Source organism: Spermophilus citellus (genome assembly GCF_964194105.1).
Source record: "Spermophilus citellus genome assembly, chromosome: 18".
Lineage (NCBI taxonomy): Eukaryota > Metazoa > Chordata > Mammalia > Rodentia > Sciuridae > Spermophilus > Spermophilus citellus.
In genome coordinates, this window is record NC_138200.1 from 27,567,485 (window position 1) to 27,583,885 (window position 16,401).

A 16,401-nucleotide genomic window follows, 5' to 3' on the forward strand; every position below is an offset into this window, starting at 1 on the left:
AATTTGGTGAGTCAAGTGGGAATGGTGTACTGATCATTACCTCCAAGTATCATCAAGATTGGGTGAAATAACATTTGCTGAGATTTCAGGAAACTCGTCGTTTTTTGGAAGCTAGGCAACCCCTTTCAGACGAATTTGGTTTTCATCAGTCTCTGCTTAGGGCTACTTGAATAGGAAACAAACTGTATAGTTAGAACTTAGAACTACTTTATTGTGTCAAGTTTCAAGGAGCTAGCCCAAACTGTGTTGGATTTAGAGTTCCAAATTCATCTATCAATATAGGAGAAAACAGAGTGAAACCTAAAAATTCAAACTGTTACTGCAGAGGAATGCTTCAAGCTATAAGAACGAAATTCGGTGAGTCAAGTGGGAATGGTGTACTGATCATTACCTCCAAGTATCATCAAGATTGGGTGAAATAACATTTGCTGAGATTTCAGGAAACTCGTGGTTTTTTGGAAGCTAGGCAACCCCTTTCAGACGAATTTGGTTTTCATCAGTCTCTGCTTTGGGCTACTTGAATAGGAAACAAACTGTATAGTTAGAACTTAGAACTGCTTTATTTTGTCAAGTTTCAAGGAGCTAGCACAAACCGTGTTGGATTTAGAGTTCCAAATTCATCTATCAATATAGGAGAAAACAGAGTGAAACCTAAAAATTCAAACTGTTACTGCAGAGGAATGCTTCAAGCTATAAGAACGAAATTTGGTGAGTCAAGTGGGAATGGTGTACTGATCATTACCTCCAAGTATCATCAAGATTGGGTGAAATAACATTTGCTGAGATTTCAGGAAACTCGTAGTTTTTGGAAGCTAGGCAACCCCTTTCAGACGAATTTGGTTTTCATCAGTCTCTGCTTAGGGCTACTTGAATAGGAAACAAACTCTATAGTTAGAACTACTTTATTGTGTCAACTTTCAAGGAGCTAGCAAAAACTGTGTTGGATTTAGAGTTCCAAATTCATCTATCAATATAGGAGAAAACAGAGTGAAACCTAAAAATTCAAACTGTTACTGCAGAGGAATGCTTCAAGCTATAAGAACGAAATCTGGTGAGTCAAGTGGGAATGGTGTACTGATCATTACCTCCAAGTATCATCAAGATTGGGTGAAATAACATTTGCTGAGATTTCAGGAAACTCGTAGTTTTTTGGAAGCTAGGCAACCCCTTTCTGATGAAAGGGGTTTTTCTCAGGCTGTGCTTAGGGTTACTTGAATACGAAACAAACTGTATAGTTAGAACTTAGAACTACTTTATTGTGTCAAGTTTCAAGGAGCTAGCACAAACCGTGTTGGATTTAGAGTTCTAAATTCATCTATCAATATAGGAGAAAACAGAGTGAAACCTAAAAATTCAAACTGTTACTGCAGAGGAATACTTCAAGCTATAATAACGAAATTTGGTGAGTCAAGTGGGAATGGTGTACTCATCATTACCTCCAAGTATCATCAAGATTGGGTGAAATATCATTTGCTGAGATTTCAGGAAACTCATAGTTTTTTGGAAGCTAGGCAACCCCTTTCAGACGAATTTGGTTTTCATCAGTCTCTGCTTAGGGCTACTTGAATAGGAAACAAACTGTATAGTTAGAACTTAGAACTACTTTATTGTGTCAAGTTTCAAGAAGCTAGCCCAAACTGTGTTGCATTTAGAGTTCCAAATTCATCTATCAATATAGGAGAAAACAGAGTGAAACCTAAAAATTCAAACTGTTACTGCAGAGGAATGCTTCAAGCTATAAGAACGAAATTTGGTGAGTCAAGTGGGAATGGTGTACTGATCATTACCTCCAAGTATCATTAAGATTGAGTGAAATAACATTTGCTGAGATTTCAGGAAATTCGTAGTTTTTTGGAAGCTAGGCAACCCCTTTCAGACGAATTTGGTTTTCATCAGTCTCTGCTTTGGGCTACTTGAATAGGAAACAAACTGTATAGTTAGAACTTAGAACTACTTTATTGTGTCAAGTTTCAAGGAGCTAGCCCAAACTGTGTTGGATTTAGAGTTCCAAATTCATCTATCAATATAGGAGAAAACAGAGTGAAACCTAAAAATTCAAACTGTTACTGCAGAGGAATGCTTCAAGCTATAAGAACGAAATTTGGTGAGTCAAGTGGGAATGGTGTACTGATCATTACCTCCAAGTATCATCAAGATTGGGTGAAATAACATTTGCTGAGATTTCAGGAAACTCGTAGTTTTTTGGAAGCTAGGCAACCCCTTTCAGACGAATTTGGTTTTCATCAGTCTCTGCTTAGGGCTACTTGAATAGGAAACAAACTGTATAGTTAGAACTTAGAACTAGTTTATTGTGTCAAGTTTCAAGGAGCTAGCCCAAACTGTGTTGGATTTAGAGTTCCAAATTCATCTATCAATATAGGACAAAAAAGAGTGAAACCTAAAAATTCAAACTGTTACTGCAGAGGAATGCTTCAAGCTATAAGAACGAAATTTGGTGAGTCAAGTGGGAATGGTGTACTGATCATTACCTCCAAGTATCATCAAGATTGGGTGAAATAACATTTGCTGAGATTTCAGGAAACTCGTAGTGTTTTGGAAGCTAGGCAACCCCTTTCAGACAAATTTGGTTTTCATCAGTCTCTGCTTCGGGCTACTTGAATAGGAAACAAACAGTGCAGACAAAACTTATAACTGCTTTATTGTGTCAAGTTTCAAGGAGCTAGCACAAACCGTGTTGGATTTAGAGTTCCAAATTCATCTATCAATATAGGAGAAAACAGAGTGAAACCTAAAAATTCAAACTGTTACTGCAGAGGAATGCTTCAAGCTATAAGAACGAAATTTGGTGAGTCAAGTGGGAATGGTGTACTGATCATTACCTCCAAGTATCATCAAGATTGGGTGAAATAACATTTGCTGAGATTTCAGGAAACTCGTGGTTTTTTGGAAGCTAGGCAACCACTTTCAGACGAATTTGGTTTTCATCAGTCTCTGCTTAGGGCTACTTGAATAGGAAACAAACTGTATAGTTAGAACTTAGAACTACTTTATTGTGTCAAGTTTCAAGGAGCTAGCCCAAACTGTGTTGGATTTAGAGTTCCAAATTCATCTATCAATATAGGAGAAAACAGAGTGAAACCTAAAAATTCAAACTGTTACTGCAGAGGAATGCTTCAAGCTATAAGAACGAAATTTGGTGAGTCAAGTGGGAATGGTGTACTGATCATTACCTCCAAGTATCATCAAGATTGGGTGAAATAACATTTGCTGAGATTTCAGGAAACTCGTAGTTTTTTGGAAGCTAGGCAACCCCTTTCAGACGAATTTGGTTTTCATCAGTCTCTGCTTAGGGCTACTTGAATAGGAAACAAACTGTATAGTTAGAACTTAGAACTACTTTATTGTGTCAAGTTTCAAGGAGCTAGCACAAACCGTGTTGGATTTAGAGTTCCAAATTCATCTATCAATATAGGAGAAAACAGAGTGAAACCTAAAAATTCAAACTGTTACTGCAGAGGAATGCTTCAAGCTATAAGAACGAAATTTGGTGAGTCAAGTGGGAATGGTGTACTGATCATTACCTCCAAGTATCATCAAGATTGGGTGAAATAACATTTGCTGAGATTTCAGGAAACTCGTAGTTTTTGGAAGCTAGGCAACCCCTTTCAGACGAATTTGGTTTTCATCAGTCTCTGCTTAGGGCTACTTGAATAGGAAACAAACTCTATAGTTAGAACTACTTTATTGTGTCAACTTTCAAGGAGCTAGCAAAAACTGTGTTGGATTTAGAGTTCCAAATTCATCTATCAATATAGGAGAAAACAGAGTGAAACCTAAAAATTCAAACTGTTACTGCAGAGGAATGCTTCAAGCTATAAGAACGAAATTTGGTGAGTCAAGTGGGAATGGTGTACTGATCATTACCTCCAAGTATCATCAAGATTGGGTGAAATAACATTTGCTGAGATTTCAGGAAACTCGTAGTTTTTTGGAAGCTAGGCAACCCCTTTCTGATGAAAGGGGTTTTTCTCAGGCTGTGCTTAGGGTTACTTGAATACGAAACAAACTGTATAGTTAGAACTTAGAACTACTTTATTGTGTCAAGTTTCAAGGAGCTAGCACAAACCGTGTTGGATTTAGAGTTCTAAATTCATCTATCAATATAGGAGAAAACAGAGTGAAACCTAAAAATTCAAACTGTTACTGCAGAGGAATACTTCAAGCTATAATAACGAAATTTGGTGAGTCAAGTGGGAATGGTGTACTCATCATTACCTCCAAGTATCATCAAGATTGGGTGAAATAACATTTGCTGAGATTTCAGGAAACTCATAGTTTTTTGGAAGCTAGGCAACCCCTTTCAGACGAATTTGGTTTTCATCAGTCTCTGCTTAGGGCTACTTGAATAGGAAACAAACAGTACAGACAGAACTTAGAACTGCTTTATTTTGTCAAGTTTCAAGAAGCTAGCCCAAACTGTGTTGCATTTAGAGTTCCAAATTCATCTATCAATATAGGAGAAAACAGAGTGAAACCTAAAAATTCAAACTGTTACTGCAGAGGAATGCTTCAAGCTATAAGAACGAAATTTGGTGAGTCAAGTGGGAATGGTGTACTGATCATTACCTCCAAGTATCATTAAGATTGAGTGAAATAACATTTGCTGAGATTTCAGGAAATTCGTAGTTTTTTGGAAGCTAGGCAACCCCTTTCAGACGAATTTGGTTTTCATCAGTCTCTGCTTTGGGCTACTTGAATAGGAAACAAACTGTATAGTTAGAACTTAGAACTACTTTATTGTGTCAAGTTTCAAGGAGCTAGCCCAAACTGTGTTGGATTTAGAGTTCCAAATTCATCTATCAATATAGGAGAAAACAGAGTGAAACCTAAAAATTCAAACTGTTACTGCAGAGGAATGCTTCAAGCTATAAGAACGAAATTTGGTGAGTCAAGTGGGAATGGTGTACTGATCATTACCTCCAAGTATCATCAAGATTGGGTGAAATAACATTTGCTGAGATTTCAGGAAACTCGTAGTTTTTTGGAAGCTAGGCAACCCCTTTCAGACGAATTTGGTTTTCATCAGTCTCTGCTTAGGGCTACTTGAATAGGAAACAAACTGTATAGTTAGAACTTAGAACTACTTTATTGTGTCAAGTTTCAAGGAGCTAGCACAAACCTTGTTGGATTTAGAGTTCCAAATTCATCTATCAATATAGGAGAAAACAGAGTGAAACCTAAAAATTCAAACTGTTACTGCAGAGGAATGCTTCAAGCTATAAGAACGAAATTTGGTGAGTCAAGTGGGAATGGTGTACTGATCATTACCTCCAAGTATCATCAAGATTGGGTGAAATAACATTTGCTGAGATTTCAGGAAACTCATAGTTTTTTGGAAGCTAGGCAACCCCTTTCAGACGAATTTGGTTTTCATCAGTCTCTGCTTAGGGCTACTTGAATAGGAAACAAACAGTACAGACAGAACTTAGAACTGCTTTATTTTGTCAAGTTTCAAGGAGCTAACACAAACCGTGTTGGATTTAGAGTTCCAAATTCATCTATCAATATAGGAGAAAACAGAGTGAAACATAAAAATTCAAACTGTTACTGCAGAGGAATGCTTCAAGCTATAAGAACGAAATTTAGTGAGTCAAGTGGGAATGGTGTACTGATCATTACCTCCAAGTATCATCAAGATTGGGTGAAATAACATTTGCTGAGATTTCAGGAAACTCGTAGTTTTTTGGAAGCTAGGCAACCCCTTAATGATGAAAGTGGTTTTTCTCAGGCTGTGCTTAGGGTTACTTGAATAGGAAACAAACTGTATAGTTAGAACTTAGAACTACTTTATTGTGTCAAGTTTCAAGGAGCTAGCACAAACCGTGTTGGATTTAGAGTTCTAAATTCATCTATCAATATAGGAGAAAACAGAGTGAAACCTAAAAATTCAAACTGTTACTGCAGAGGAATGCTTCAAGCTATAAGAACGAAATTTGGTGAGTCAAGTGGGAATGGTGTACTGATCATTACCTCCAAGTATCATTAAGATTGAGTGAAATAACATTTGCTGAGATTTCAGGAAATTCGTAGTTTTTTGGAAGCTAGGCAACCCCTTTCAGACGAATTTGGTTTTCATCAGTCTCTGCTTTGGGCTACTTGAATAGGAAACAAACTGTATAGTTAGAACTTAGAACTACTTTATTGTGTCAAGTTTCAAGGAGCTAGCCCAAACTGTGTTGGATTTAGAGTTCCAAATTCATCTATCAATATAGGAGAAAACAGAGTGAAACCTAAAAATTCAAACTGTTACTGAAGAGGAATGCTTCAAGCTATAAGAACGAAATTTGGTGAGTCAAGTGGGAATGGTGTACTGATCATTACCTCCAAGTATCATCAAGATTGGGTGAAATAACATTTGCTGAGATTTCAGGAAACTCGTAGTTTTTTGGAAGCTAGGCAACCCCTTTCAGACGAATTTGATTTTCATCAGTCTCTGCTTTGGGCTACTTGAATAGGAAACAAACTGTATAGTTAGAACTTAGAACTACTTTATTGTGTCAAGTTTCAAGGAGCTAGCACAAACCTTGTTGGATTTAGAGTTCCAAATTCATCTATCAATATAGGACAAAAAAGAGTGAAACCTAAAAATTCAAACTGTTACTGCAGAGGAATGCTTCAAGCTATAAGAACGAAATTTGGTGAGTCAAGTGGGAATGGTGTACTGATCATTACCTCCAAGTATCATCAAGATTGGGTGAAATAACATTTGCTGAGATTTCAGGAAACTCGTAGTGTTTTGGAAGCTAGGCAACCCCTTTCAGACAAATTTGGTTTTCATCAGTCTCTGCTTCGGGCTACTTGAAAAGGAAACAAACAGTACAGACAAAACTTATAACTGCTTTATTGTGTCAAGTTTCAAGGAGCTAGCACAAACCGTGTTGGATTTATAGTTCCAAATTCATCTATCAATATAGGAGAAAACAGAGTGAAACCTAAAAATTCAAACTGTTACTGCAGAGGAATGCTTCAAGCTATAAGAACGAAATTTGGTGAGTCAAGTGGGAATGGTGTACTGATCATTACCTCCAAGTATCATCAAGATTGGGTGAAATAACATTTGCTGAGATTTTAGGAAACTCGTAGTTTTTTGGAAGCTAGGCAACCCCTTTCAGACGAATTTGGTTTTCATCAGTCTCTGCTTAGGGCTACTTGAATAGGAAACAAACTGTATAGTTAGAACTTAGAACTACTTTATTGTGTCAAGTTTCAAGAAGCTAGCCCAAACTGTGTTGCATTTAGAGTTCCAAATTCATCTATCAATATAGGAGAAAACAGAGTGAAACCTAAAAATTCAAACTGTTACTGCAGAGGAATGCTTCAAGCTATAAGAACGAAATTTGGTGAGTCAAGTGGGAATGGTGTACTGATCATTACCTCCAAGTATCATTAAGATTGAGTGAAATAACATTTGCTGAGATTTCAGGAAATTCGTAGTTTTTTGGAAGCTAGGCAACCCCTTTCAGACGAATTTGGTTTTCATCAGTCTCTGCTTTGGGCTACTTGAATAGGAAACAAACTGTATAGTTAGAACTTAGAACTACTTTATTGTGTCAAGTTTCAAGGAGCTAGCCCAAACTGTGTTGGATTTAGAGTTCCAAATTCATCTATCAATATAGGAGAAAACAGAGTGAAACCTAAAAATTCAAACTGTTACTGCAGAGGAATGCTTCAAGCTATAAGAACGAAATTTGGTGAGTCAAGTGGGAATGGTGTACTGATCATTACCTCCAAGTATCATCAAGATTGGGTGAAATAACATTTGCTGAGATTTCAGGAAACTCGTAGTTTTTTGGAAGCTAGGCAACCCCTTTCAGACGAATTTGGTTTTCATCAGTCTCTGCTTAGGGCTACTTGAATAGGAAACAAACTGTATAGTTAGAACTTAGAACTAGTTTATTGTGTCAAGTTTCAAGGAGCTAGCCCAAACTGTGTTGGATTTAGAGTTCCAAATTCATCTATCAATATAGGACAAAAAAGAGTGAAACCTAAAAATTCAAACTGTTACTGCAGAGGAATGCTTCAAGCTATAAGAACGAAATTTGGTGAGTCAAGTGGGAATGGTGTACTGATCATTACCTCCAAGTATCATCAAGATTGGGTGAAATAACATTTGCTGAGATTTCAGGAAACTCGTAGTGTTTTGGAAGCTAGGCAACCCCTTTCAGACAAATTTGGTTTTCATCAGTCTCTGCTTCGGGCTACTTGAATAGGAAACAAACAGTGCAGACAAAACTTATAACTGCTTTATTGTGTCAAGTTTCAAGGAGCTAGCACAAACCGTGTTGGATTTAGAGTTCCAAATTCATCTATCAATATAGGAGAAAGCAGAGTGAAACCTAAAAATTCAAACTGTTACTGCAGAGGAATGCTTCAAGCTATAAGAACGAAATTTGGTGAGTCAAGTGGGAATGGTGTACTGATCATTACCTCCAAGTATCATCAAGATTGGGTGAAATAACATTTGCTGAGATTTCAGGAAACTCGTGGTTTTTTGGAAGCTAGGCAACCCCTTTCAGACGAATTTGGTTTTCATCAGTCTCTGCTTAGGGCTACTTGAATAGGAAACAAACTGTATAGTTAGAACTTAGAACTACTTTATTGTGTCAAGTTTCAAGGAGCTAGCCCAAACTGTGTTGGATTTAGAGTTCCAAATTCATCTATCAATATAGGAGAAAACAGAGTGAAACCTAAAAATTCAAACTGTTACTGCAGAGGAATGCTTCAAGCTATAAGAACGAAATTTGGTGAGTCAAGTGGGAATGGTGTACTGATCATTACCTCCAAGTATCATCAAGATTGGGTGAAATAACATTTGCTGAGATTTCAGGAAACTCGTAGTTTTTTGGAAGCTAGGCAACCCCTTTCAGACGAATTTGGTTTTCATCAGTCTCTGCTTAGGGCTACTTGAATAGGAAACAAACAGTACAGACAGAACTTAGAACTGCTTTATTTTGTCAAGTTTCAAGGAGCTAGCACAAACCGTGTTGGATTTAGAGTTCCAAATTCATCTATCAATATAGGAGAAAACAGAGTGAAACCTAAAAATTCAAACTGTTACTGCAGAGGAATGCTTCAAGCTATAAGAACGAAATTTGGTGAGTCAAGTGGGAATGGTGTACTGATCATTACCTCCAAGTATCATCAAGATTGGGTGAAATAACATTTGCTGAGATTTCAGGAAACTCGTAGTTTTTGGAAGCTAGGCAACCCCTTTCAGACGAATTTGGTTTTCATCAGTCTCTGCTTAGGGCTACTTGAATAGGAAACAAACTCTATAGTTAGAACTACTTTATTGTGTCAACTTTCAAGGAGCTAGCAAAAACTGTGTTGGATTTAGAGTTCCAAATTCATCTATCAATATAGGAGAAAACAGAGTGAAACCTAAAAATTCAAACTGTTACTGCAGAGGAATGCTTCAAGCTATAAGAACGAAATTTGGTGAGTCAAGTGGGAATGGTGTACTGATCATTACCTCCAAGTATCATCAAGATTGGGTGAAATAACATTTGCTGAGATTTCAGGAAACTCGTAGTTTTTTGGAAGCTAGGCAACCCCTTTCTGATGAAAGGGGTTTTTCTCAGGCTGTGCTTAGGGTTACTTGAATACGAAACAAACTGTATAGTTAGAACTTAGAACTACTTTATTGTGTCAAGTTTCAAGGAGCTAGCACAAACCGTGTTGGATTTAGAGTTCTAAATTCATCTATCAATATAGGAGAAAACAGAGTGAAACCTAAAAATTCAAACTGTTACTGCAGAGGAATACTTCAAGCTATAATAACGAAATTTGGTGAGTCAAGTGGGAATGGTGTACTCATCATTACCTCCAAGTATCATCAAGATTGGGTGAAATAACATTTGCTGAGATTTCAGGAAACTCATAGTTTTTTGGAAGCTAGGCAACCCCTTTCAGACGAATTTGGTTTTCATCAGTCTCTGCTTAGGGCTACTTGAATAGGAAACAAACAGTACAGACAGAACTTAGAACTGCTTTATTTTGTCAAGTTTCAAGAAGCTAGCCCAAACTGTGTTGCATTTAGAGTTCCAAATTCATCTATCAATATAGGAGAAAACAGAGTGAAACCTAAAAATTCAAACTGTTACTGCAGAGGAATGCTTCAAGCTATAAGAACGAAATTTGGTGAGTCAAGTGGGAATGGTGTACTGATCATTACCTCCAAGTATCATTAAGATTGAGTGAAATAACATTTGCTGAGATTTCAGGAAATTCGTAGTTTTTTGGAAGCTAGGCAACCCCTTTCAGACGAATTTGGTTTTCATCAGTCTCTGCTTTGGGCTACTTGAATAGGAAACAAACTGTATAGTTAGAACTTAGAACTACTTTATTGTGTCAAGTTTCAAGGAGCTAGCCCAAACTGTGTTGGATTTAGAGTTCCAAATTCATCTATCAATATAGGAGAAAACAGAGTGAAACCTAAAAATTCAAACTGTTACTGCAGAGGAATGCTTCAAGCTATAAGAACGAAATTTGGTGAGTCAAGTGGGAATGGTGTACTGATCATTACCTCCAAGTATCATCAAGATTGGGTGAAATAACATTTGCTGAGATTTCAGGAAACTCGTAGTTTTTTGGAAGCTAGGCAACCCCTTTCAGACGAATTTGGTTTTCATCAGTCTCTGCTTAGGGCTACTTGAATAGGAAACAAACTGTATAGTTAGAACTTAGAACTACTTTATTGTGTCAAGTTTCAAGGAGCTAGCACAAACCTTGTTGGATTTAGAGTTCCAAATTCATCTATCAATATAGGAGAAAACAGAGTGAAACCTAAAAATTCAAACTGTTACTGCAGAGGAATGCTTCAAGCTATAAGAACGAAATTTGGTGAGTCAAGTGGGAATGGTGTACTGATCATTACCTCCAAGTATCATCAAGATTGGGTGAAATAACATTTGCTGAGATTTCAGGAAACTCATAGTTTTTTGGAAGCTAGGCAACCCCTTTCAGACGAATTTGGTTTTCATCAGTCTCTGCTTAGGGCTACTTGAATAGGAAACAAACAGTACAGACAGAACTTAGAACTGCTTTATTTTGTCAAGTTTCAAGGAGCTAACACAAACCGTGTTGGATTTAGAGTTCCAAATTCATCTATCAATATAGGAGAAAACAGAGTGAAACATAAAAATTCAAACTGTTACTGCAGAGGAATGCTTCAAGCTATAAGAACGAAATTTAGTGAGTCAAGTGGGAATGGTGTACTGATCATTACCTCCAAGTATCATCAAGATTGGGTGAAATAACATTTGCTGAGATTTCAGGAAACTCGTAGTTTTTTGGAAGCTAGGCAACCCCTTAATGATGAAAGTGGTTTTTCTCAGGCTGTGCTTAGGGTTACTTGAATAGGAAACAAACTGTATAGTTAGAACTTAGAACTACTTTATTGTGTCAAGTTTCAAGGAGCTAGCACAAACCGTGTTGGATTTAGAGTTCTAAATTCATCTATCAATATAGGAGAAAACAGAGTGAAACCTAAAAATTCAAACTGTTACTGCAGAGGAATGCTTCAAGCTATAAGAACGAAATTTGGTGAGTCAAGTGGGAATGGTGTACTGATCATTACCTCCAAGTATCATCAAGATTGGGTGAAATAACATTTGCTGAGATTTCAGGAAACTCGTAGTTTTTTGGAAGCTAGGCAACCCCTTTCAGACGAATTTGATTTTCATCAGTCTCTGCTTTGGGCTACTTGAATAGGAAACAAACTGTATAGTTAGAACTTAGAACTACTTTATTGTGTCAAGTTTCAAGGAGCTAGCACAAACCTTGTTGGATTTAGAGTTCCAAATTCATCTATCAATATAGGACAAAAAAGAGTGAAACCTAAAAATTCAAACTGTTACTGCAGAGGAATGCTTCAAGCTATAAGAACGAAATTTGGTGAGTCAAGTGGGAATGGTGTACTGATCATTACCTCCAAGTATCATCAAGATTGGGTGAAATAACATTTGCTGAGATTTCAGGAAACTCGTAGTGTTTTGGAAGCTAGGCAACCCCTTTCAGACAAATTTGGTTTTCATCAGTCTCTGCTTCGGGCTACTTGAAAAGGAAACAAACAGTACAGACAAAACTTATAACTGCTTTATTGTGTCAAGTTTCAAGGAGCTAGCACAAACCGTGTTGGATTTATAGTTCCAAATTCATCTATCAATATAGGAGAAAACAGAGTGAAACCTAAAAATTCAAACTGTTACTGCAGAGGAATGCTTCAAGCTATAAGAACGAAATTTGGTGAGTCAAGTGGGAATGGTGTACTGATCATTACCTCCAAGTATCATCAAGATTGGGTGAAATAACATTTGCTGAGATTTTAGGAAACTCGTAGTTTTTTGGAAGCTAGGCAACCCCTTTCAGACGAATTTGGTTTTCATCAGTCTCTGCTTAGGGCTACTTGAATAGGAAACAAACTGTATAGTTAGAACTTAGAACTACTTTATTGTGTCAAGTTTCAAGGAGCTTTCACAAACTGTGTTGGATTTAGAGTTCCAAATTCATCTATCAATATAGGAGAAAACAGAGTGAAACCTAAAAATTCAAACTGTTACTGCAGAGGAATGCTTCAAGCTATAAGAACGAAATTTGGTGAGTCAAGTGGGAATGGTGTACTGATCATTACCTGCAAGTATCATCAAGTTTGAGTGAAATAACATTTGCTGAGATTTCAGGAAACTCGTAGTTTTTTGGAAGCTAGGCAACCCCTTTCAGACGAATTTGGTTTTCATCAGTCTCTGCTTAGGGCTACTTGAATAGTAAACAAACAGTACAGACAGAACTTAGAACTGCTTTATTTTGTCAAGTTTCAAGGAGCTAGCACAAACCGTGTTGGATTTAGAGTTCCAAATTCATCTATCAATATAGGAGAAAACAGAGTGAAACCTAAAAATTCAAACTGTTACTGCAGAGGAATGCTTCAAGCTATAAGAACGAAATTTGGTGAGTCAAGTGGGAATGGTGTACTGATCATTACCTCCAAGTATCATCAAGATTGGGTGAAATAACATTTGCTGAGATTTCAGGAAACTCGTGGTTTTTTGAAAGCTAGGCAACCCCTTTCAGACGAATTTGGTTTTCATCAGTCTCTGCTTAGGGCTACTTGAATAGGAAACAAACAGTACAGACAGAACTTAGAACTGCTTTATTGTGTCAAGTTTCAAGGAGCTAGCACAAACCGTGTTGTATTTAGAGTTCCAAATTCATCTATCAATATAGGAGAAAACAGAGTGAAACCTAAAAATTCAAACTGTTACTGCAGAGGAATGCTTCAAGCTATAAGAACGAAATTTGGTGAGTCAAGTGGGAATGGTGTACTGATCATTACCTCCAAGTATCATCAAGATTGGGTGAAATAACATTTGCTGAGATTTCAGGAAACTCGTAGTTTTTTGGAAGCTAGGCAACCCCTTTCAGACGAATTTGGTTTTCATCAGTCTCTGCTTAGGGCTACTTGAATAGGATACAAACAGTACAGACAGAACTTAGAACTGCTTTATTTTGTCAAGTTTCAAGGAGCTGGCACAAACCGTGTTGGATTTAGAGTTCCAAATTCATCTATCAATATAGGAGAAAACAGAGTGAAACCTAAAAATTCAAACTGTTACTGCAGAGGAATGCTTCAAGGTATAAGAACGAAATTTGGTGAGTCAAGTGGGAATGGTGTACTCATCATTACCTCCAAGTATCATCAAGATTGGGTGAAATAACATTTTCTGAGATTTCAGGAAACTCGTAGTTTTTTGGAAGCTAGGCAACCCCTTTCAGACGAATTTGGTTTTCATCAGTCTCTGCTTAGGGCTACTTGAATAGGAAACAAACAGTACAGAAAGAACTTAGAACTGCTTTATTTTGTCAAGTTTCAAGGAGCTAGCACAAACCGTGTTGGATTTAGAGTTCCAAATTCATCTATCAATATAGGAGAAAACAGAGTGAAACCTAAAAATTCAAACTGTTACTGCAGAGGAATGCTTCAAGCTATAAGAACGAAATTTGGTGAGTCAAGTGGGAATGGTGTACTGATCATTACCTCCAAGTATCATCAAGATTGGGTGAAATAACATTTGCTGAGATTTCAGGAAACTCGTAGTTTTTTGGAAGCTAGGCAACCCCTTTCAGAAGAATTTGGTTTTCATCAGTCTCTGCTTAGGGCTACTTGAATAGGAAACAAACTCTATAGTTAAAACTACTTTATTGTGTCAACTTTCAAGGAGCTAGCAAAAACTGTGTTGGATTTAGAGTTCCAAATTCATCTATCAATATAGGAGAAAACAGAGTGAAACCTAAAAATTCAAACTGTTACTGCAGAGGAATGCTTCAAGCTATAAGAACGAAATTTGGTGAGTCAAGTGGGAATGGTGTACTGATCATTACCTCCAAGTATCATCAAGATTGGGTGAAATAACATTTGCTGAGATTTCAGGAAACTCGTAGTTTTTTGGAAGCTAGGCAACCCCTTTCAGACGAATTTTGTTTTCATCAGTCTCTGCTTAGAGCTACTTGAATAGTAAACAAACAGTACAGACAGAACTTAGAACTGCTTTATTTTGTCAAGTTTCAAGGAGCTAGCACAAACCGTGTTGGATTTAGAGTTCCAAATTCATCTATCAATATAGGAGAAAACAGAGTGAAACCTAAAAATTCAAACTGTTACTGCAGAGGAATGCTTCAAGCTATAAGAACGAAATCTGGTGAGTCAAGTGGGAATGGTGTACTGATCATTAACTCCAAGTATCATCAAGATTGGGTGAAATAACATTTGCTGAGATTTCAGGAAACTCATAGTTTTTTGGAAGCTAGGCAACCCCTTTCTGATGAAAGTGGTTTTTCTCAGGCTGTGCTTAGGGTTACTTGAATAGGAAACAAACTGTATAGTTAGAACTTAGAACTGCTTTATTTTGTCAAGTTTCAAGGAGCTAGCACAAACCGTGTTGGATTTAGAGTTCCAAATTCATCTATCAATATAGGAGAAAACAGAGTGAAACCTAAAAATTCAAACTGTTACTGCAGAGGAATGCTTCAAGCTATAAGAACGAAATTTGGTGAGTCAAGTGGGAATGGTGTACTGATCATTACCTCCGAGTATCATCAAGATTGGGTGAAATAACATTTGCTGAGATTTCAGGAAACTCGTAGTTTTTGGAAGCTAGGCAACCCCTTTCAGACGAATTTGGTTTTCATCAGTCTCTGCTTAGGGCTACTAGAATAGGAAACAAACTCTATAGTTAGAACTACTTTATTGTGTCAACTTTCAAGGAGCTGGCAAAAACTGTGTTGGATTTAGAGTTCCAAATTCATCTATCAATATAGGAGAAAACAGAGTGAAACCTAAAAATTCAAACTGTTACTGCAGAGGAATGCTTCAAGCTATAAGAACGAAATTTGGTGAGTCAAGTGGGAATGGTGTACTGATCATTACCTCCAAGTATCATCAAGATTGGGTGAAATAACATTTGCTGAGATTTCAGGAAACTCGTGGTTTTTTGGAAGCTAGGCAACCCCTTTCAGATGAATTTGGTTTTCATCAGTCTCTGCTTAGGGCTACTTGAATAGGAAACAAACTGTATAGTTAGAACTTAGAACTGCTTTATTTTGTCAAGTTTCAAGGAGCTAGCACAAACCGTGTTGGATTTAGAGTTCCAAATTCATCTATCAATATAGGAGAAAACAGAGTGAAACCTAAAAATTCAAACTGTTACTGCAGAGGAATGCTTCAAGCTATAAGAACGAAATTTGGTGAGTCAAGTGGGAATGGTGTACTGATCATTACCTCCAAGTATCATCAAGATTGGGTGAAATAACATTTGCTGAGATTTCAGGAAACTCGTGGTTTTTTGGAAGCTAGGCAACCCCTTTCAGACGAATTTGGTTTTCATCAGTCTCTGCTTAGGGCTACTTGAATAGGAAACAAACTGTATAGTTAGAACTTAGAACTGCTTTATTTTGTAAAGTTTCAAGGAGCTAGCACAAACCGTGTTGGATTTAGAGTTCCAAATTCATCTATCAATATAGGAGAAAACAGAGTGAAACCTAAAAATTCAAACTGTTACTGCAGAGGAATGCTTCAAGCTATAAGAACGAAATTTGGTGAGTCAAGTGGGAATGGTGTACTGATCATTACCTCCAAGTATCATCAAGATTGGGTGAAATAACATTTGCTGAGATTTCAGTAAACTCGTAGTTTTTTGGAAGCTAGGCAACCCCTTTCAGACGAATTTGGTTTTCATCAGTCTCTGCTTAGGGCTACTTGAATAGGAAACAAACAGTACAGACAGAACTTAGAACTGCTTTATTTTGTCAAGTTTCAAGGAGCTAGCACAAACCGTGTTGGATTTAGAGTTCCAAATTCATCTATCAATATAGGAGAAAACAGAG